Source organism: Mauremys reevesii, linkage group 20 (genome assembly GCF_016161935.1).
Source record: "Mauremys reevesii isolate NIE-2019 linkage group 20, ASM1616193v1, whole genome shotgun sequence".
NCBI classification, from domain to species: Eukaryota; Metazoa; Chordata; order Testudines; family Geoemydidae; genus Mauremys; species Mauremys reevesii.
This window is the reverse complement of record NC_052642.1, coordinates 12,992,634-13,015,027: the sequence shown is the minus strand read 5'-3', so window position 1 is coordinate 13,015,027 and position 22,394 is coordinate 12,992,634. Positions and strand designations below refer to the sequence as shown.

Sequence of the window (22,394 nt, the reverse complement as noted above, 5' to 3'; positions counted from 1 at the left end):
GCATTAGATTAGTCGTCTCCTGTAATAGTGCTTGCTATTACAAGGAATACCTGACAGCACAGGAGAATTAAAACATTTTGTCTTTTGTGGCTCACCAGTCTCTTTATGGGAGACTGTGTGTGTGTAACTGAACTAAACAGAATCTCACCCAAGCTCAGCTGTGACATTTAAGACTCCATAAGTAGACTATAGAGTCTGGGATCTTCAGTGTGAGCTGCTACAATAGACTCGTGCAATCAGTTAGTTGCACAAACTGATTTCTAAAGCTTTATTATTATCCACAAGTGATCATTTGGTGGCCTATACTCAGGCTTTGAATATTGAACCTCCCTGGAATCGTGAATTTGACTCCTCATTGGTTCAACTCGGCCCTTGTAACTCCCTAATTCTGCTCCCACTGAAGTCAATGGGAGTTAAAACCTCCAAGGGGAGCAGTGGGGGCAAAAAACCTCACTGGCTTCAAGATTGTGCTTGAAAAGTTTATGGCCGGTATGATGTGATGAGCTGGCCTACAATGGGCAGGTGGCCGACCGGTAACTGCTAGCAGAAAATATCTCCAACGGCCGGTGACACTAGATGGGGAGGGCTCTGAGTTACTACAGAGAATTCTTTCCCAGGTGTCTGGCTGGTGGGTCTTGCCCACATGTACAGGGCCTAACTGATCACCATACTTGGGGTTGGGAAGGAATGTTCCCCCTGGTTCCCACTGGCAGAGACCTGGGAGTTTTCGCCTTCCTCTGCAGTATAAACCATGATTTGAGGATGTCAGTAACTCAGCCACAGGTTAGGGGTCTAGTATAGGAGTGGGTGGGTGAGGTCCTGTGGCCTGTGTATCTGAGTATGTCGCCATAAGAGGAAGACAGAATATTCACATCACCTGTTTAGAAAGGGGTGAGTGCAGTCTAGTAGCTAAAGCATGGTGCTGGGAGCCCTGGTATTCTTAACTCTGCCGCTGACCTGCCATGCAACCTGATGAGTCACTAACCTCTCTGTGATCCCATTTTCCATCTGTAAAATGGGATCGTACATTTCCCCTCCCTCCCCATGGGTGCTGAGAGTTGTCATTAAGGTCTGTGAAGTGTTTTGGGAGCCTTGGCTGAAAAGCACTTTGCAAGTGCAACCTTTACTACTAACCTCAAGTGTTCATTCTATAGCTCTTAGGTTTATCACAGGTTCAAGTGACTATTTTGCAGGTTCGGCAGGACGCTGGTGAAGTAACTTCAGTTATTTTATATTGACAGCAATTATCCACACACAAGGGCCAGCTGCTGCCTGACCTTTTCTAGAGTCTCATTAGGTTAAAGGCGGCTTTGTGAGCACCATCTTCTTACCCATTGCGAGAGAACACTCACGGTGTATTAAAGCAGTGCAACATAAGCAACCAAATTTAAAGTCCTACATCTAGGAATGAAAAACATCAGCCACACTTAGGACGGGGGCCTCTATCCTAGGAAGCAGCGACTCTGAAAGAATGTGAGCTCCAGGTGTGACGCTGTGCCTAGAAAGGCTAATGTGATCACAGGTTGTATAAACAGGAATATGGAGTGGGGAGGTTATAATACTTCTGCATTTGCTACTCGAGTGACCACTACTGGAATACTGTATCCAGTTTTGGTGTCCTCAGCTCATAAATTGGAGAGAGTTCAAAGAGCCATAAGAACGATTAAAGAACATGCCTTCTAGTGATAGGCTCAAGGAGCTCCATGTATTTAGGTTAACAAAGAGAAGATTAAATGGTGACTTGATTGAAGTACCTACACAGGGAACCAACAGTTGATAATGGACTCTTCAACCTAGCAGACCAAAGGTACCCAGTGGTGTTCCACCTATTTAGGCAATGCATATACTGCATGCTCCAAAATTTACAAAAAATGTGGACTAACTGGCAGCCTGGGTACTCTCTAGAGCCTTGCATCCAGTCTCATGGTAGTTCACAAATATTAATGAATAAATTAGTTTCCAAGCTGGCATGATTGCCCTGGGCTCCTAAACAAATATTGCCACCTCTGTATTCAGCTGCCTGTCCCACGGGTTAAGTCAGAGGACTAGGGAGAGTACAGTTACTATTCCTGTGCTGAAAGCATAAGGGCAGTTCCTTCCTGCACTGACCCAGGAGCCCCAGTTCCTCCCCACAATGTTGTGATGACTGAGAACTCCCTGTTGCTGCACAGGGCCAGGCCAAGGATTCTGATTCCTTTTACAAAATGTAGGCAGGAAGGAAGCTTGTGTTCAGTTTATATTGATTTACTAAAAGTATATTTATGAAAAATGAATGCAGCGATTCTTCTTTACATCTGTAACTTCCCTCAAAGCCAGAGCTGAAGGCCTCCTCTGGGCCCCCCAGAACCCCTACAACATGGGCAAGTGTCATCCCTATTTTACAGAGGGAGAAATGGAAGCACAGAAAAGATGCCCAAACCTCAAATGTCTGGCTTTTCTTTTTTCACCTTACAGGCAGCGAGCAACTAGAGCATCTATTGACTTCAAGTCCTAGATGCGTCATAGTTGACCTCCCCAAGATGTAACTAATCTCCTCCCCACTCCACCTACTCAATCCTGCTGGGTCAAGAAGTTCAGGCAACTGCTTTCAAATGGCCCTGGGTCGTTTATGACAAAGGCTTCCCCTTTCCTCTGAAGTTTCTATCTAGGACAACCTGCAGCACTTTCTGAATCTCTCTGACTGGGATCGGAGCAGCATGTCTGTAGAATGAGGGGAAAAGATAAAACTCAGACTAAATAAGGGGAAGCTGGGATGGGAAGAGGTGTTATAGCCTTCACACCAGACTCTCAATGCGTCAAGTTTCCTTTAAAACTGGAGGTAGCAACTCTTGAATCTGACCAGTAATTCTGGGCTCTGGAAACGGGCTAAGATCTAAACTCAGATTTTTCAAACCTGACAGATGAGGCAGCGAGAATGTTAGGGTAAGACAGCACTTCTATGGGGCACCATTCAGTAGTGTGAAAGTAGAATGAATTATATTGTAAAAATAAGAATGGATTAAAGAAATGTTGTATGTACCTTTAAGCAAAAATAAGAAATGTTGAAAATACAGGTGCCAGGAAAAGAAACAAGATAAGTTTACCTGGGCTAGGCATGCATATCTGATTCTGCTTCCTTTGTTATCTTGTTAAGTCCTCACCCTTTTATCTGTACTGAGTCTAACTTTGACAATTTGGAGGTTCCACCGAGATGGCAACCATCCTCCACCAGAACAGAAAGGTGCACGACCACAGTGAAGTCTACGCCATTGAACCTGTTGGTTCCCACTCTGTTCTGGTAGGGATCCCGGGATCTGACATCAGGAATCTGGTCAGGTAATTATTTCTGTGTTTTGTCCGGACTGAGGACCGTCCTGTCTCTGTGTCTATCCATCCTCCTGTGGAGTGTTTGAGTCTGGGTGCCATCTCTGTCCGGGGATCGGCCGACCAAGGGGTTCCTGTCCCTGCGGTCTGAGTGAGTGGAATCTGCACAATCGCAGCCGCACCACACTTTGGATAAAACCCTAGGTGTGAAAGCAAGGGCGATTTGGCCACTGTTAAAAACTAAATTGGCTAAAGAAGAGGTTAATTGTTTCATTCCTAATATTCAAATAATAAGTTAAAAGCTTTATTAATTTACCCTGTTCTTTTAAAAAAAACAAACCTCCACCCCAGATCGATCCAACCCCCTTAATACTCCATCTCATTGTAAAAAGGACAGTAGTGTTCCACTACCAATTCTGCAAGGTCTGCAAGGAGGGTGGGCTCCTCAACTAGCCCCCACCCTTCCTGGTCCCATTTCTTTCAAAATTGTGAAGTGACCACAATATCACTCACAAATGGTTCATGGGGGGGGGGGGGGGGGGGGTGTAGGATCGGGCCCAGACAAGCAGGCAAGCAACAGATGAAGAAACTGAAATGCTCCCTGGCTGCAGCGCTGGTCATCAAGTGCGGCCACACAACAGTGCTGTTATTGGCCTCATAAATTACTCTTTGTTTTGTTGTTGACTCCGGAGCTGCTTATCTACAAACACAGCTCCTGTTTGCTGTGATCAATCTGTGAACAATCAAATCCTGACAGAAATGGGGCAGAGGGGAGAGAGGGAGTCTGTTCGCTGCAGGCTGTTTGCAGTTAAGTAACACACAGGCATGTAATGCTGCAAATGTGGCCACACACCAGCACTGCAGATTTACTGCAGATTTGTAAGTGTAGCCATACCCTGAGGTGATAAAGGTGTTATTTTGGGAAATAAACAAGTGACTTAAGGAAAGAGAGAGTAAAGGAATGTTAAGGGAAAAAAAGTGTATGTATCTATTTGTGAAAATATGTAAAGTTCTAAGAATCTAAACCAGCACATCTGGTTTGTAAAACTATTTTGATTCTTAAAAAAGAAGAGTCTCTGAGTTTTGCTGATGGCTTTGAATCCAAAATTGCCTACATAAAAGACATGGTATACCAAGATACCTTCAATAGTAAACAGAGGGAAAAAAGGGGTAGAAAAATGTTATTTTTGTCTTTCAGAAAATCATAAAAAGCTAATACCAGCTACAGAACAAATGAAAGAACAAACATCCTGCAATAGCTATGAAATATACTGAAATGCAGATATTTAGAACATAAGATGTTTTGGGTAATATCAGAAAATATTAAGGTTTTAATGCATCAGTTAAATCAAAGGAAAAGATCATAGGTATTAAACAATCAATATAAATGGATGCAGTATACTAAGTGGACTTGGACTCCTCAAAAGTGGGTCTGCTTATCCATGCCTGTTGCTCCAAAGCCCTGTAGTAAAGACATCTGACTAGGATCCTGTACGTGGGATAAAATTAATAATTAATCACATTTGCTATTTGCCACAACCAAAAAGTCTCAGCTTACTGTAAGAACAGTTACCAATCATCTGTTTAAACTGTGTTTAATTGAAATATTTGGAATGTGCTGCTGGATAAATAAAACAAATGTATGCAAAGCTAGCTATTAATAATCTTAAATAGCAGAATGAGAATATAAAGCAAGGCCCAAGAAGCCTGCTCTCATAGCGCTAGCCACTTAGCTGTTCAATTTCTCTGGCATAGGAAACTGGTTGTTTCAGGAAGCCCTGACTACCCTGTTTGGAACAGAGTGCTAATATAAAGAATGGTTAAATTATATTGTAAAAAATACACTGTGCTAATCTCTACACAGATGGTTACTTGGTGCACACATACACACCGTCTATTTTCAAATGAGTCTTAGTCTTCAAAAGGGACAGCAGAGTAGAGAAGTTCAGGCTAACCAAAACGGCCCTCCTTTTATGGACTTAGCCACCATGAATTTACAACCTCCTCAGGTAAGGAATTCCACAAGTTGACTGTGCGCTGCGTGAAGAAGAACTTCCTTTTATTTGTTTGCTGCCTATTAATTTCATTTGGTGACCCCTAGTTCTTGTATTATGGGAATAAGTAAATAACTTTTTCAATATCACTCATGATTTTATATACCTCTATCATATCCCCCCCCTTAGTCTCCTCTTTTCCAAACTGAAGAGTCCTAGCCTCTTTAATCTTTCCTCATATGAGTGCTAGAATATCTTTTTTGAGGTGAGGAGACCACATCTGTACACAGTATTCGAGATGTGGGCGTACCATGGATTTATATAAGGGCAATAATATATTCTCAGTCTTATTCTCTGTCCCCTTTTCAATGATTCCTAACATCCTTTTCCTGACTTGTTGTAGCTAAATTAGCCCCCATCATGTTGTATGATTTCATTTGCCAATTAAGTGGACAACTTCTTATAGGCACTGGTCCAGGATCAAAAGTCACTGCAGGAGGTTGGGTCTATTGGGGGGGGGGGGGGGGAGGTGGTCAGACTTAATGAATGATGCTTTACTGAGGACCAGAATGCAGTAAGCACCATTTAACAGCCAAAGGTACTGCTAATTGGTCAGGTAGAATGCAACTATCAAGTCATTATTGTTGGGCATCTGTGGCCTCCAAGGTGACTGTTCATGGTTTTACAGTTTAGCAGATACCTCAGATAAACACCTCCACTAAACTCAAAAAGGCAATAACAGACAGCTGTTACTGTTGGTCTTTTTGGCTCCTCTCCTTAATAACCCCCCACAAGGGATGGATCAATGAAAGATACTCTGCTGGCTTCCTTGACTCTCTCTCATCTATCTCCATAACTTTGGGTTCATTTAATAATCAAGTGATCTCACTCCTGCCATCCATCTCCACTCTCTGACACAAACAGAGGCTAGGGACACCATTCCTTACCCAGCCTGGCTAATAGCCATTAATGGACTTAACCTCCATGCATTTATTTGTCTGTTTCCTAGAGACTGGCTCTTCTTTACATACTCCACCAACTGAGCATTTGAGCTTCTTCCAGAATCTGTCAGCCTCCACCATGAAAGGGTCACCAGGACAAAAGTTTGAGAACCACTGAATTAACCACTCTGAAGCCTCCAGGGAATGCTGCTGGGGGGGGGGGGGGGGGTCTCACTTGGTAGGGTTGGGAAGTGTTTTGTTTTACAGAGCCCTGGAAAACATGAGATAAGCCAGGGATTGCATTTCTGGCATACCATTGGCTGTGCTAAGCACAGCTCAGATTCTAACTGTCTGGTTGAGTTATAGGTTTGTTTAAAACTCCCCTGTATTTATTAAATATTAAAAGTGTCTAGTTTTAAGTTGTTAAACAAAGCCAATGAGATATATAAAAGAGAGATGAATAAAGTAAATGTTTTGTTAGGATTATGCAAATTTAATGTAAGAATAATGCAAGTTACACCAAAACACATAACAAGGGTAGGAATAAATTATCAGTTTTCAGAATGTAGAGAGATAAATAGTGGTATCCTTGAGGGGTCAGTACTGGGACCAGTCCTATTCAACATATTCATATTCAAGATAGTTAAGTCCCAGGCAGACTGCGAAGAGCTACAAAGGGATCTCACAAAACTGGGTGACTGGGCAACAAAATGGCAAATTAAATTCAATGTTGATAAATGCAAAGTAATGCACATTGGAAAGCAATCTCAACTATACATACAAAATGATGGCATCTGAATTAGCTGTTAACACTCAAGGAAGAGATCTTGATATCATATTTCCTCTATATAAATCCATGGTACGTGCACACCTTGAATAGTGTGTGTAGATCTTCTGCTCACCCATCCTAAAAAATATATATTGGAATTGGAAAAGGTACAGCGATGGGCAACTAAAATGATGAGGGGTATGAAACAGGAGGAGACATTAAAGTAACTGGGAATTTTCAGCTTAGAAAAGAGATGACTAATGGGGATATGATAGAGGTCTACAAAAAAAACAAAATCAGAAGCTGGGAATGGGCAACAGGAACCTGGCCTTGACCACTGTTGTAAGACAGGGTACTGGGCTATATGGACCATTGGTCTGACCCAGTATGACCATTCTTATGTAAAAATTAATTATAATAAAAATGTTTAGTACAGAAACGCCCCAACATAATGACCTCCCAGATAGCAACAATGTGAGATAACAACCTTGGCAAATACTGCATTTTAAAAATCTTCATAGAATCTCAGTCCAGTTCTTCCTAATGTCCAACCTAAACCTCCCTCTCTGCAACTTGAGACCATTACTCCTTGTTCTGTCATCTTCTACGATAGTTGAAAGCAGCTATCAAATCCCACTTCATTCATCTCTTCTGCAGGCTAAACAATCTCAGTTCCCTCAGCCTCTCCTCTTAAGTCATGTGCTCCAGCCCCCTAATAATTTTTGTTGCCCTCCGCTGCCGCTGAACTCTCTCCAATTTATCCACATCCTTCTTGTAGTGTGGGGCCCAAAACTGGACACAGTGCTCCAAATGAGGCCTCACCAGTGCTGAGTAGAGGGGAATGATCACATCCCTTGAAAATGCCATTAGCCTTCTTGGCAACAAGGGCACACTGTTGACTCATATTCAGCTTTTCGTCCACCGTAACCCCTCTCTGCACTTGTCCTTGTTGAACCTCATCATATTTCTTTTGGCCCAATCCTCTAATTTGTCTAGGTCCCTCTGTATCCTAGCCCTACCCTCCTGTGGGGAAACTGTATCAAAAGCTTTGCTAAAGTCCAGAAATAGCACATCCACTGCTTTCCCCTCATCCACAGCATGACTTGCCCTTGGTGAATCCATGCTGACTGTTTTGATTCCTTGAGGACCTGTTCCATGATTTTTCCAGGGACTGAGGTGACACTGACTGGCCTGTAGTTCCCTGGATCTTCCTTCTTCCCTTTTTTAAAGATGGGCACTACATTAGCTTTTTTCCAGTCATCTGGGACCTCCCCCGATCACCATGATTTTTCAAAGATAATGGCCAATGGGAAACATATAGTCCAACGAACAAATGGTTATTTACCGTGTTGTCCTTGGTCAGTGGAGACTCCTTTCACGTGAGTACACCTCCCAGGTGGGGGACAAAAAGGCGCTGTTCGTTGTGCCACCCTTCACTCCACCACTCTGTTGCCAATGGCGCTGCACAGTCACCTACCACTGTGATCTCTGCGAGTTGGTCTCTTGAGGTTCCACCAGCTCTCAGTGATTTCAGCTGAGCTTTCAGTGCGGGAACCTCACTGCTAGTGCAGTCTGGGCTGTCTCTTACACAAAAAAGCTGAAATCACTGACAATCTCTTGATGCCTGCAAATCATCACAGGCTAAGTACAGTTCTACTGCCCTTTACTCATACAATAAGAACAACATTTCATCTCCTCTTCCCCCTACATTCAAGTGGTTTGTAACCCAACCCCAGCCAAAATCTATCACCTGGACAACACAGCTCTGTTTGCTGGATACCTAGGTAGATTAGGTGTGAATGTAAATATAATCTGGCCCTGAAGCCTTAGCCCCCAGCCAGAGGCGGCTCTACCTTTTCGGCCGCCCCAAGCAGTCATGCCCCCGAGCCGCAGGAGCAGCGGACCTCCCATGGGCATGACTGCAGAGGGACCGCTGGTCCCGCGTAGCCGGGGGTCCGGCGGCTCCGCTTGAGCTGCCGCAGTCATGCCTGCGGGAGGTCCAGTCGTCCCGGGGCTCCGGTGGCCGTCCCACAGGCATGACTGCGGCAGGTCCACCGGCCCAGCCTGCCGCCCCCTAGATTTTGCTGGTGCCTAGAGCCGCCCCTGCCCCCAGCTCATCACTAGCTGTCAGGGAGAGCTCATTTAGACTTTGCTTACAAATCATCATTTGAAATTATTAGGTTGGCCAACATCACCAAAATGAATGCACTGACATCATAAAAAACAGCTGTATAAGGAAGCAAGGAAGCTAGTCTATGTTCATACTTTTCAAATCTATTATACTTTTTCAGATACACATATTTTATCATACACTATATAAGCTTTTAAAGTATGTATTAATGTTTCAGTTTAAATTCAGATTTCCAAACAGTCACTAAATGGGTATGTAACTAGCTCACAAAACTGGGGGTAGGAAATCACTGCCTCCCAGTGCCCTGACTATCCCCAGGACTCCCCGGCTCCCTCCTCACCTGGAGCCTCAGCGCCTCGCCCGACAGCTGCAGCGTGTCCCGAGCCGCGTGGGGAGGGGGCGGGGCTGTGAGCGCCACGCGCAGGGCGGAGCTCGCAGCCCCGCTCAGGGCCCCCCCCGGCGGCCCTGGCAGCGCCTCCGGGCACGAGCTCCGGGGCCCCGAACAAGGGACGTTGAGGCCGCCGGGGCAGAGTCCGGGATTTCCTCACCCACCTGCACGCGCCGGGTCCGGGCCCTCGCTGGGACACTTCCGGGTCCTGTCCGGGCAGACCCCGCTCCCTCCTCCCTGCTCCGGAGGCAACAGCCGCCGCCGCTCCCCACGCGGGGGCCGCCCCCGGCTTTATCCCGCCGCCCGGCCCCGCCCGCCCCGCGCCGGCCAATGGCGGCGCCCCGCCCGGCTCCCCACTGCGCATGCGCGGCTCGGGCGGCCGCGAGCGGGACCTCAGCCCGTGCTGGGGCGCTAGGGGGGGCCCGGGGAAGGGTCGGTCCCTGCGCCACGGACTCATCGGGGCGGGGGGAGCCCCCCCCAGCAGCATCCCCAGCACACACCGGGGGGGGGGGCAGCCACATCCCCCTCAGCTCTGTCCCCCACAGCCAGGCTAAGCCCCCTGACCCAGCCAGCGTCGTGTCCAGACACTGCACCCGGGCCACCTTCGCCTGGGCCAGGCAAGACAGACTCACTAATCCCCCCCCCTCCGCTAGGGAGCGCTGCCAGGTGCAGCGGGACACCCCGCTGCAAAGCAGGTAAACTGAGGCACAGCCAGCCAGTCGCCCCCACAGGGGGACGGGAAATCACTCACCGCTGGGGTCTCCCCGGAGCAGGTCAGGGCCCCACAGCCACAGGCTCAAGGGGCTGTGCAAAGCCCCAGCTCTGGGGGCGCCTGGGCTGCAGGGCCGGGCCGGGCCAGCCTGCTCCTCACCCAGGTGACCCCGTGCCCCAGGCTCCGGCGCCCGCTCTGGAGAGCGACGTCCAAGGGCCCCAGCCCCGAGTCCCAGCAGCCGGGGCCCCCAAGGGCCCCACAGCCTCACCTGCTCAGCAGGCAAATGCAGCCTGGAGTCCTCCCCGCCGCTCGCCCGCGGGTGGCAGCAGCAGGTGCCCTCCTCCCTGCCCCCTTTACCCAGGAGGGGGCAGGAGTCAGCATCTGCCCCCCCCCTCAGAGCCTGCAAGGGGTAGCCCAGCCGAGATGGGCAGGGGGAGGGTGCGTTATTAGCAGCATTACGGTAGCACCCGGGTTCCAGGCTGCACCCAGACATCTCTCCTCTCCCCATTGCTGGCTGATAGCCTTCCCCAAGAGAGGCACTGGAGACACACCCTTGGGACTGGCCCCTTTACTGTGTGAAAATCAGGTTCATCGCCGGGGGGGGGGGCCCTCAAACACAGATCAGGGGGTAAAGGAGTTAAAAAATGAGGTGCTCACACACCCTGGGGGGCTGCCTATGAATGGGGGGGTGGGGGACAGCTTGAAAATTGGGGAGCTAGAAGCCAGGAGTCCGGGCTCCCAGCCCCCCCCCCACTCCCCTCCCAGAGCCGGGGAGACAACCCAGGCGGCCGGGCTCTAACAGACACACGGAGAATTTAAGCAAACAGTATTTGGGGTAGGGGACCCCCAGCAGACAGCAGCTTCCCCCTCCCCCGGGTACAAAGCTGTGCTCAAAGTGGGGGGCAGGGAGCCCCATGGACACGAGGAGGTGGGGGGGGTGACCTTGGCCCGGAGGATATGGGGGCCACTCCCAACGGCTTTGAAGAGCCCGTTGTTGCGCAAGACCAAAGGCAGGTTTTGGGGGACGGGGGGGGGTCTGGGGGATCTAGGGCCTCAGGGGGCTCGGGGACAGCGTCACCCCCACCCCCCGCCTTTGCTGAGCAGATCCTTGAACACAGAGTCCATGTTCCGCGTCACGGCCTGAAAGGAGAGAGACGGGTGGGTGGGGGCCGGCCGGCCGTGGGGGGAGGGGGCAACGGGTTACGTCCCCCCACATGTACCTTATCCATCTCCACGTGCTTCTCCGGGGCCCCTTGTTTCTCTCCACTATGCGGGTGACCACCAGGGGCTCTTTTAAATCAGCTTCTGTACCCAGTGACTGGAAGTTAGCTAATGTAACGCCAATATTTAAAAAGGGCTGTAGAGCTGATCCCAGCACTTACAGGCCGGTAAGTCTAACATCAGTACCGGGCAAATTAGTTGAAACAATAGTAAAGAATAAAATTGTCAGACATGTAGAAGAACAAATTGTTGGGCAAAAGTCAACATGGTTTCTATAAAGGGAAATCATGTCCTACTAATCTATTAGAGTTCTTTGAAGGGGTCAACAAACTTGTGGACAAGGGGGATCCAGTGGACATTGTGTACTTAGACTTCCAGAAAGCCTTTGACAAGGTCCCTCACCAAAGGCTCTTACATAAATTAAGTTGTCATGGCATAATAGGGAAGATGCTTTCATGGATTGAGAGCTGGTTAAAAGATGGGAACAAAGTGTAGGAATAAATGGTAAATTTTCAGAATGGAGAGGGGTAACTAGTGGTGTTCCCCAAGGGTCAGTCCTAGGACCAATCCTATTCATAAATGATCTGGAGAAAAGGGTAAACAGTGAGGTGGCAAAGTTTGCAGATGATACTAAACTGCTCAAGATAGTTAAGACCAAAGCAGACTGTGAAGAACTTCAAAAAGATCTCACAAAACTAGATGATTGGGCAAAATAATGGCAAATGAAATTTAATGTGGATAAATGTAAAGTAATGCACATAGGAAAAAATAACCCCAACTATACATACAATATGATGGGGGCTAATTTAGCTACAACGAATCAGGAAAAAGATCTTGGAGTCATCGTGGATAGTTCTCTGAAGACGTCCACGCAGTGTGCAGCGACGGTCAAAAAAAGCAAACAGGATGTTAGGAATCATTAAAAAGGGGATAGAGAATAAGACAGAGAATATCTTATTGCCCTTATATAAATCCATGGTACGCCCACATCTTGAATACTGTGTACAGATGTGGTCTCCTCATCTCAAAAAAGATATACTGGCATTAGAAAAGGTTCAGAGAAGGGCAACTAAAATGATTAGGGGTTTGGAATGAGTCCCCTATGAGGAGAGATTAAAGAGGCTAGAACTTTTCAGCTTGGAAAAGAGGAGACTAAGGGGGGATATGATAGAGCTATATACAATCATGAGTGATGTGGAGAAAGTGACTAAGGAAAAATTATTTACTTGTTCCCATAATATAAGAACTAGGACCCACCAAACGAAATTAATGCGCAGTAGGTTTAAAACAAACAAAAGGAAGTTCTTCTTCACACAGTGAACCTGTGGCACTCCTTGCCTGAGGAGGTTGTGAAGGCTAGGACTATAACAGGGTTTAAAAGAGAATGGGATAAATTCATGGAGGTTAAGTCCATTAATAGCTATTAGCCAGGCTGGGTAAGGAATGGTGTCCCTAGCCTCTGTTTGTCAGAGGTTGGAGATGGATGGCAGGAGAGAGATCACTTGATCATTACCTGTTAGAGAGAGAGAGAACCTGTGTCTATGTGTGCGTGTGTGTGTGTGTGTGAGAAACCTTTTATAATATTTAGCAGAGAATGTCTGTAGTCCCCTCTTGGTTGCCTCTTTATTAAATTCTAGAGGCCTCTTCCACAGGGATAGACAGACCTCTGTCAGGTGCAGAGGGGCCAGCAGTGGCTCCATGATTTGAAATACACATTCACAAGGTGTAGCTATAAGATTGCGCATAAATGTAAAACCCTTGTTAATTTCTTCAGCACTGCTGGTGTTTGAGGTTGCACAATGTGAAACAGAATGGTGATTTTGACAGAATCCACGTAAGATCATTTTGTGATCTGCTTAAATGCCATAAAAATATCGATATTTAAAACCAAATGGGACTTCCTTGTTGAGTTTCCTTTGAGCTTAATTCAGGGCATTTATCTGTAGCACAGCATAAAGAGGTTGATGTCAGTTTCTTTAAACTAACATTGAGTTATTGAACCTTTTTTTGGAGGGTAGCTGAACAGCTGACGCAATGAAGGGGAGGCAGATCTTTCTTGTTAGTGGCATCCCATAAAGCCCCTGACAGAACTGCACAAGCTAATGAGTTACCAACACAGGAGATGCTTCCCTGCTTTAGGGATTTAGCACTTTTAATTTGGATCCCAACTACTTATAACAGCAAGTTGTTTCAATAGCTAGAGTTACAGCATAATAGAAGCGTATTGTGCAAATGTTGGTGTTTTTAGGAGGCATTCAAAGGCAAGGGTTGGATTCTTGCACTGGTCTTTTAGGGAGGAAAGTGGGTATTTACTGACCAAAATGCCAGTCTGGGAATCCACTGGAAGGTGAAGGTACCAGCATTAACACTGGGCATTGAGAACGTCCTAGAAACCAGTGAACGCAAAAAAAAAGAATTGGCACTCGGCCATTTACTGTCCTTAGCAGCAGGAGGCTCTTCTCAGATCACCTCTGCAAGGTCTTTACTCCTGAGCCAAATGAGGGCAGTCACACACTGCTAGACTAGAATCGATACTCGGGAAGGGGGAGGAGGATTATAAACATTTGCAACAAGTGTATTTACTGTTGTTTTAAGAGGAACCGCAAACACAGTTCAACTCAACAGCCTAGAGGAAGGAATCAGGCCAAAACTTACTGCTGTTTAGCCCAGAGGAGGAAACAATAGAGGTATGTAAAAATAAGGAACGGTAGAGCAAAGGCAGGCTGCTCCCTTATTCTCCCTCCTAAGACGTGAACTAAGGGACACCCACTGATATTAAACGACAACACAAGATTTTTTTTTACACAAGCTTCAGTTAACCAGACAGTCACAAGATCTAGTTGGGGCCTGAGCTCTGGGAGAACCAGAAAAGGACGAAGCGTTTCTGTGGCTGATGAGATCAACAGTGATACTAGCATAAAAAAAGGAAAAGGCTGGGCTTATGCCCTAAAAGCTGAGGATTTATATCCCTTCTATCTGCTATGGGCTAGGGAGAAAACTCACTGTTGTTTTACAACATGCAAGAAACCCTGTATTGGACAGTCCTCTAATACCTAGTAATGGTCTGAGACAGGTTCCCCTGGTCTGACTCCATGTGGCAATTCCTAGGTACTAAGTTTGTCAAGCAGTACTGCTTCCTTCCTCGCTGTATGATTATGAGAGAGACGCAGCTTGGTATAAAGCGTTTCTTCCAGGCGAAGGCAGAGATTTTTTGCAGCTGCTTCTTGTTCAAGGTACTGGCAGCAGAGAGAGTCAGCACCTGCCACAAGCATATTTGCAGTTCAAAGCAACAGGGAAGGGGCTGTATTTTCCTTTGTAGGTTCAAAACTTGATTTTTTCAAAGGGGCTCGTGATTTTGCTTGGTGATAAATCTAGTACAATTAAGAAAAAGCCACCACATTCTGGATGTTTAAATCCAGAAATCACTTAGGAATCCAACAGGAATAGTCCTGAGCCAGAACTGCAGCTCACCCCCGAACTCTGGGAACATTTGGTTCTAGAGTGAAACATTTCAGCTTGAACTCATGGCTATTTTTTTTTTTAAGTTTTATTCTGTGCTCTGGAATTTGTATTCCATTGTGAGTATTCAAAGGGCTGGGTTAGCTCCTTGTTTACTGCCACAGAATGCTTTAGGGGATTATTAACCAGTGTACATTTAAGCCTTTGTAAAAACCAAGTCTTTAGATATGAACAGCCTGAAAGATCTCTCCCCTTTCTTCAGAGAGCCTTTGGGGTTTAGATAGGTACCTATAAGTGCTTTGAGCTTCCCAATACACACACATTCCTAAGGCTTTACTGGTAAAAGGGAATAGACCCATGGGGATTAATTATTTTTGGTCTCCTCGTGTTCCAAGCACCTTTGCAATTCTGCTAAGGTTTGTAGTTTCAACATTATGAAGTCTAGAAATGCTCCCCCCATTGTTAACCCACTTTACTGTCTAAATCAGAGGAAGGCAGAGCCAGCCGTCTTCACAGGAGGCATCTCAGTGAGAATGCGGCTCCTAGAAAGAGTGTGGTATAATGGTTAGTATATATACAGAAGGACTGAGGTTGTGGGAGGGGAGGGATTAATCAGTTCTAGGTTTTCATCCCAGTTTGGTCCTTCTATCCTGTGTAAGCCTGAAGTCATTTCAAGCCTTTGTAACCTCAACTGACCCATCTGTAAAATGGGAGACATGATGATAGGCCTGGAGTCTTAAAATTCCTCCTACCCTCCAGGGAGTTTTCCACTGACTAACCTGGAATTCCTGCTTTAAAACTGCTCTTCTGGCAGGGCAGGTTGTTATGGCTCCAGTACAGGACCTCTCTCACAGGAGTGGAAGCTTAATCTATGTGGGTGGAGAGGGACTATTTGAGTGCCAGACTGCTCTTATTCAGTTCTGCTTTTCATGGATTTGCTGACACGCTCTTTCAGGGACAATTAGTGATACCATACACCATCAGATTCTCTGTTCCAGACAAAGCAACAGGCTAATTGTTGTGCTTGCTTATTTTCCCAAGACAATCCTACTACTGTGCATGTCTAGTGCCTAAAACAGGAGGAAAAGATGTAACAGTACTTGAGGTGGGAGCATTCATCAAAGAGAATTCAATGGAGTTTGGAAAGAAATGCAGTATAAGCAAATTGCCCTCTCGCGAACTACTCTGTGCATTTGGGCATGCACTGGGTACAAGAACCCTAAGCATTCCCTACTTCTCAAACAAGATGGTGGCATCAACTAAAACCAGTGGCCATATTTCGGATGGAGGCCTTTCACGTTGAAGGCTGGCCGGCGAGCAATGGATGAATGGTGTGGGCAGCAAACGGAGCCAGTCCTAACAAGCCCGTTGAACAGTTTGGGTCTAGCAGACACCAGGTTACATCATCTTTGTCCATGCCACGTAAGAAGGGGCTTGGGGATGGTCGTTTCTGTGCAGTCAGTTCTGCCCTGCACTTGGAGACTGTTAGCAAGCACATTCATCCTCCTTTTGATTTGTCTGCAGGTCACAGATGCTGGCAATCAACTAAGAATCTCCTTATGTACCAACCTGGTGTAGAGGATGGAGCGAGGCATGCACCGTGGTCTCCTCTCCAGAGGCCATGTTCAGGTTTGTGACCTGCAAGTTCAGCAAAACCTAAAACCAAATTTCTTTGGCATCATCCACCCTTACTCAAGTCCGTATTGTCAGGGAAGGAAACGGCAATAGGAGTCTCTCCCCCAAGAACCTAGCATTCACAATAGGCATCCTTAAAGCTTCCCTCTCTTCAGAGTGCTCAGATCCCTAAGAATCATCTTCAACACAAGATGCTACCAGCCTACATATGTCAAGGATCCATGTGCCTGCCATACTTTCAATGTTTTGTCTCTTTTTCTTCCAATTCCAGATAATCATGGACTGGATGAATGAAAGTGACATATTGTTAGTATCTGCCATAACCTGGCTTTCAAATTCTAATTCACATGCTAGAATCATCAATAATGAGGCAGCGTTAACAAATATTTCTGTTCTGTAGTTGGGGGGAAACAGATGATATAGTTTCATCAGATGGTGATGTTAATATTCTTCCATTCCACAGACATTTTAAAATCAACAGGTCCAGATAACTTGCATACACAAGTTGTAAAAGAGGTGGATGAGGAACTGACTGGACTGTTAATGTTGATTTTTTTTTTTAATGCATCTTGGAGCACCAGGGAAGATCCTGGATTCCAACATAATGGAGCAGCTGATACGGGACTCCAATTAAAGAAGAGTTAAAGAAGGGTATTGTAATGATTTCAAATCAACATGGATTTGTGGAAAATAGATCCTGTAAAAATATATGACATTAGCTTGAATGAGATTACAGATTTGGTTATTAAAAGGTAAAAGTGGTGACATAATAGACTTCTGTAAGGCTTTGACTTGGTACCCCATAACTGTTCGATTTAAAAACCCTAGAACTATATAAAATGAACATGGCACACGTTAAATGGATTAAAAACTAGTTAACTGATAGGTCTCAATACGTAACTGTAAATGGGGAATGGTCAGTGAGTGGGTGTATTTCCAGTTGGGTTCAGCAGGGCCCTACAGTTGATAAGAAGTATTACATATGACCTAGGGAGAAAAACAAACTCATCACTGAAAGTTTTGCAGATGATGCAAAGATTGGGGAGGGGTAAATAATGAAGAGCACAGGTCATGGATTCAGAACGATTTGGATCACTTGGTAAACTGGGCGCAAGCAAACTAAGAATGGCTGAAGGTTGGCCACACTTACAGAATGGGGGACTCTGTTCTGGGAAGCAGTGACTCTGGAAAAGATTTGGGGGTTGTGGTGGATACCCAGCTGGACAGGTGCTCCCAGTGCAACGCTGTGGCCAAAAGAGCTAATGCGATGCTAGGAAGCATAAATGGGAGTCTCGAGTAGGAGGAGAGAGGTTATTTTACCTCTGTATTTGGGATGGATGTGACTGCTGCTGGAACACTGTGTCCAGTATTCCACTATTCAAGAAGGACGTTGATAAATTGGAGAGGCTTCAGCAAAGAGCCATAAAACTGATTAAAGGATAAGAAAACCTGCCTTATAGTGATTAGCCTATAAGTATATGTAGATGTGTACAAATATTTAAATAATGGGTTCATCGGGCTAGCAGAGAGAGTTATAACATGACCCAATGGCTGGAAGTAGAAGGTAGCCAAATTCAGACTGGAAAGAAAGCATACATTTTTTAGGGTAATTAATTGTTGGAACAATTTACCAAGACTTGTGGTGAATTCTCCATTACTGAACATTTTAAAATCAAAGTGAGATGTTTTTATTTTGGAAAAGATCTCTGGCCTGTGTTATACAGGAGGTCAGACTAAATGATCCCAATGGTCCCTTCTGGCTTTGGAATCTATGCTAACAGTCCTTTTAGTTGCGGGAAGGCAAATTAAAGCATATTCTCCCTACCCGTCCCCTGTAAATACATATCTATCGGCGGGAATGTCTTCGGTCTTTAAAATGTAACAAATGCATAGTAATTGAAAGAAAACAGAACTGCTGCGGGACCTGCAGATGCTAATCAAATAATTGCAAGAGCCCATGAAACCGAAAGAATGAACGGGAGGGAGGAAAAAGAATTCACCAACCAAGCCCAGACCTCCATCCCAACAGCCAACCTCTTCATCCAATCCCACTCAAACGCATCAATCTTAAAACTAATCAGGTTGTTTGCCCCTCACAACTCCTACCGGGAGGTTGTTCCAGAAGCTCATTCTTCCTTCAACTCCCTGTGTAAATGCAGTGGTAGGAAAAGACTGGTGAATCAGGTCTTATCAGCACAACCCTGCTGGCCCAAAGAATGAAACAAGGCCCATAATAAGAAAATTCACTGGAACATGCTGGTAGCAAACCACTATATTTTTGTAAGCATGTTAAAAATCATTAACTGAAAAATAGTTGGTGGGTGGAAGATGTTGCAGGGGTGGGAAGATGGGAAGGACAAGGGGATGAGTGGGACAGATTGCAGTAAGGGGCAGGGGAATAAAGGAGAGAAAAAGCCAATGGGACCTAGAGGAGTGGAAGAGTTAATAAAATACGATTCTGGAGAATTGAAAAATGCAAAATACAACAGCCAAATACATCTGATGACAGACAATAAACAGGCCCTCAGCATACCTATGATGGCGACAGCCTGAGTGGCTGCATGTTAAGGGAATAAAGTCCAGGCAGCATTGTGCTTGGCCATAAATACTCAGCGAATAATGACAATCTCAGCATTGGACCCCCAAAAGCAAAGGTTTTTTTAAAAAAAATATTACATTGTCTATTGGCATCATGGGCGATTAGCTCCCAAACCAATTCAGATGCTCCCCGTTCCAGAACACCTTGCGTAAGTCGAATTTTGCATAAGATGTATACCCGACAATTAAAGAAAAAAAAAAAGCTTACGGAACGTATGGAACTTTTTCCATAAGTCCGGGTTTGCATAACCCAGGGAGCATCTGTAGTTCAAAAACAGGAGGGGAATTTCCTTGAATCAGCCTTGAAGGTTTGTGGTATCATTTAAAAGTGTCCCTGGGTCTTGTTACACCCTCCTTGCAGCTGCTAAAAAGAGAAAAGAAACGCTGACTATTCTGCTCCAGTTTGAGAGAGACATTAGTTATCATGAATGTTTTAGATCAGTCTAATCAGTTAGTGCAACACTATATGCTGACATACTAAAGCACTAAGAAAGTACCGAGTAAGCGGAGCTGGGTGCAGCTAGTCCAGTATCCTGTTTCTGAGAGGGACCGGTGCCTTAGAATAAGGTGCAAGAAACCTTGCAGTAGGGGATTACAGACTAACCCGATCACAGGGCAAGTTTCTTCCTAACTATTAGTGGCAGTAGGAAGGCGATGGGAACTCCCCACACCGAGCACCAAGAGAAGACGCAGATGGCCCTGCATGCTAGATCGGCTCAAACTCTAGCAAGCATGGGCTAAACAAGCAGGTGCTCTTGGAAAATCCAGGAGACTTGCCAGCAATTAAACGAGTGAAACTGCTAGGAACTTGCACATGTCAACATGACAAAGAAAAATCCACAGTCTGGGAGCCTGGGTTAGCCCACGTTGTCTCCGGGGGTTCAGGCTGCAAGGCTAAAAATAGCAGTGTAGGTGTTCCCACTTGGGCTGGAGCCCAGGCTCCGAGACCCTTGCCTACTTTGCTATTTTTAGCCCGGCAGACCAAGCACCATAAGCCCAAGTCAATTGACCTGGGCTCTGGGACTTGGCACCACCTGTCTTCCTCTGCAGCATAGGCAAACTCTTCCCTTCTGTGCCTCGGTTTACCCAGCGGTACAGTGGGGCTTATACCCACTTTACAAGCATTTTGAAGTAATTAAGGATAGGAAATTTCATTGCAATTTGCAGAGGAGAGGTGATGTTAACTATTAAACCCATCCCCACACCCTGCAAGCAACCAGGGGAGTAACCCCAGCCAACCACAGGACTCTAGGAAATCTGATGTGGGGGAAGGGAGCGGGGGAACCTGACAGTCTTAAGAATGGCTTGGAAGGCCACCAACCTGGATTGGCCCAGCATTAGGGCCTGTTCCAATGCCCATTTAAGTCAACAGAAAGCCTCCCAACTGACTTCAATGGACAGTGGCTCTTTCCCTTAGTAATTAGCACTATTAAATAACACAGACCTCCAGAAAAAGGGTGCAGAGAACTTGAAAACTTAACAGTTTGCTGTCAAAATCTCTAAGGCAAGCCGCAGGGTTCTCAGCTGCATTATTTGTGCCTCCGGGGGGCTTTAAGAAAGCGACATTCCTTGAGTGCAAATGAAAAGAAAACAAAGATGGAAGGAAACGTCATCTCTGATCCTTCAGCTCAGTTTTCTCCTCAGAAACCAGCCCAAGGAAGGGAAAAAAAATATCCCCAATGTTCTTCCTGCAATTAAAGAGGAATCGGCTGCCAAAGGATGTGCCCAGGGTTTCGCTTCCTCTAAACTGTTTATTTTATTGGAACCGAGATCATGTTTGGGAAAGTTTAAGCAGGCAGCTGTCCCGTTCCCTCCTGTTCCAATGACAGCCAGAGGATGAGACACAGCAGTCGGCATTGCTTTCCAGTGCTCTAGGTAGCTTGGGAACACGTTTTCTAGAGGGTCAGGGTATGGAGCCAGATCTGATGTCGTCCTCTGTTTTTTTTCAGGGTTTTGCCTATCTCAGCCTTTGGCTGGAAAACAAAATGCCAGCACCCTCCAGCCCCAACTCCTCCTACCGCAGGGATAGGGTCTAACTAATCGAAGTAGGTCATGAAGCCTAGTGAGATATTTAATCTCAATACGGATCACCAGAGAAGAACCTGCTGCCATTTCAAACAGAGTCCCTCAAGCCAGATTGTCACGTGATGCTCCTCGCTCCCTCCAGCCGTACACCCTCCCCACAAACCCGGAGACACATGAGCACCGGTAGCCTTTGGCGTACTGGGCGTATCCACTCTGAGCGTACTGAGGAAACAGCTATAAAAATAAGATACAGAAGCCAGCTTTGTAGGAGCAGCTTCAGCCGACAGGTTTTTCATAGGCGAGTTTCTCACAAGTGCTTTGCCCTATGGAATGGAACAGAAACCAAGAGGGATTTTGTTGAGTTCTACGGGCACTAAGAGCCAGATTTTTAAAGGAATTCAGGCACCTAACTCCCTTAGGCACTGAATACTAGATTGGGTCAAACTGTATCTAGTATGTTGCAAACAAGCACGAGTTAGAGCTAGATTTGAAAAGGTATTTAGGCACCTAAGCCAGCAGTGGGAGAATTCCTAAAATTTCTCTCTGTAGCTGCAGCTTAATCTTCCCAGCCTTGTCAGGATGGTGACCCCTCATCAGACGTAAAATATTTTCATGGATCTCCCTTTACATTTACTATAAAAGAGTAAAAAAAAAAAAAGTGCATCAGATAGGCCTATATAAGTGTTTTGGCAGAAAATACTTGACCTTGAAGGGTAAAGGGTGTGCATGGAGCATTTAGATTGTAATAAAACTTCCACTGCCTCACAACCTCCCCCATTGTTTTTTATGAGCCTGGCAACATTGCAGTGGCGAGAGATCCTGTCCTGATGGGGGAGTGGGAATGGCGTGAGCAGGGAAGAAAGAGACTCCTAATGCCTTGCTGTTCGGACAGGACAGGGCTTTGCCCCAGATCCAGCCAGCATGGTTTGCTCAGCACCTCGAAGTTAATGTTTCCATTCCAAATGGGGGGATGTCGTTTATCTGCATGGCTCCCTGCAGCCAAGTCCAAACTCTGGCTGCCGCAGGGGAGTGAAGAACAAGCCTCGCATTTGACCAGCATGCTACCTGTCCACAAAGTCATTTATTATTATTAACCACTGTCCCTGGGAAAAGCTGATCCGTGAAATGCAGCCCCCCCATTTCCATGCCTCAGAATCAAAACATTAAAGGCCCTCAGAGCGGGCAGCAAGGAGCAACTTGTGCAAATAAAACTCACTC

General features: G+C 46.0%; 1 protein-coding gene and 1 long non-coding RNA gene across 3 annotated transcripts in view; one reads left to right on the top strand and one right to left on the bottom strand.

Annotated features, from left to right (window-relative positions):
- Positions 1-21,692, top strand: part of LOC120387411 — a 70,783-nt gene extending 49,091 nt beyond the window's left edge. The window contains exons 3-4 of the long non-coding RNA XR_005590154.1: positions 16,443-16,547; positions 21,101-21,692. This is a non-coding gene — a long non-coding RNA (uncharacterized LOC120387411). The remainder of the gene's footprint in view (positions 1-16,442; positions 16,548-21,100) is intronic.
- The window catches only part of LRRC75A (leucine rich repeat containing 75A), a 261,639-nt gene that overhangs the window by 10,104 nt on the left and 229,141 nt on the right, over positions 1-22,394 (bottom strand). The gene's annotated exons all lie outside the window — the stretch shown is intronic.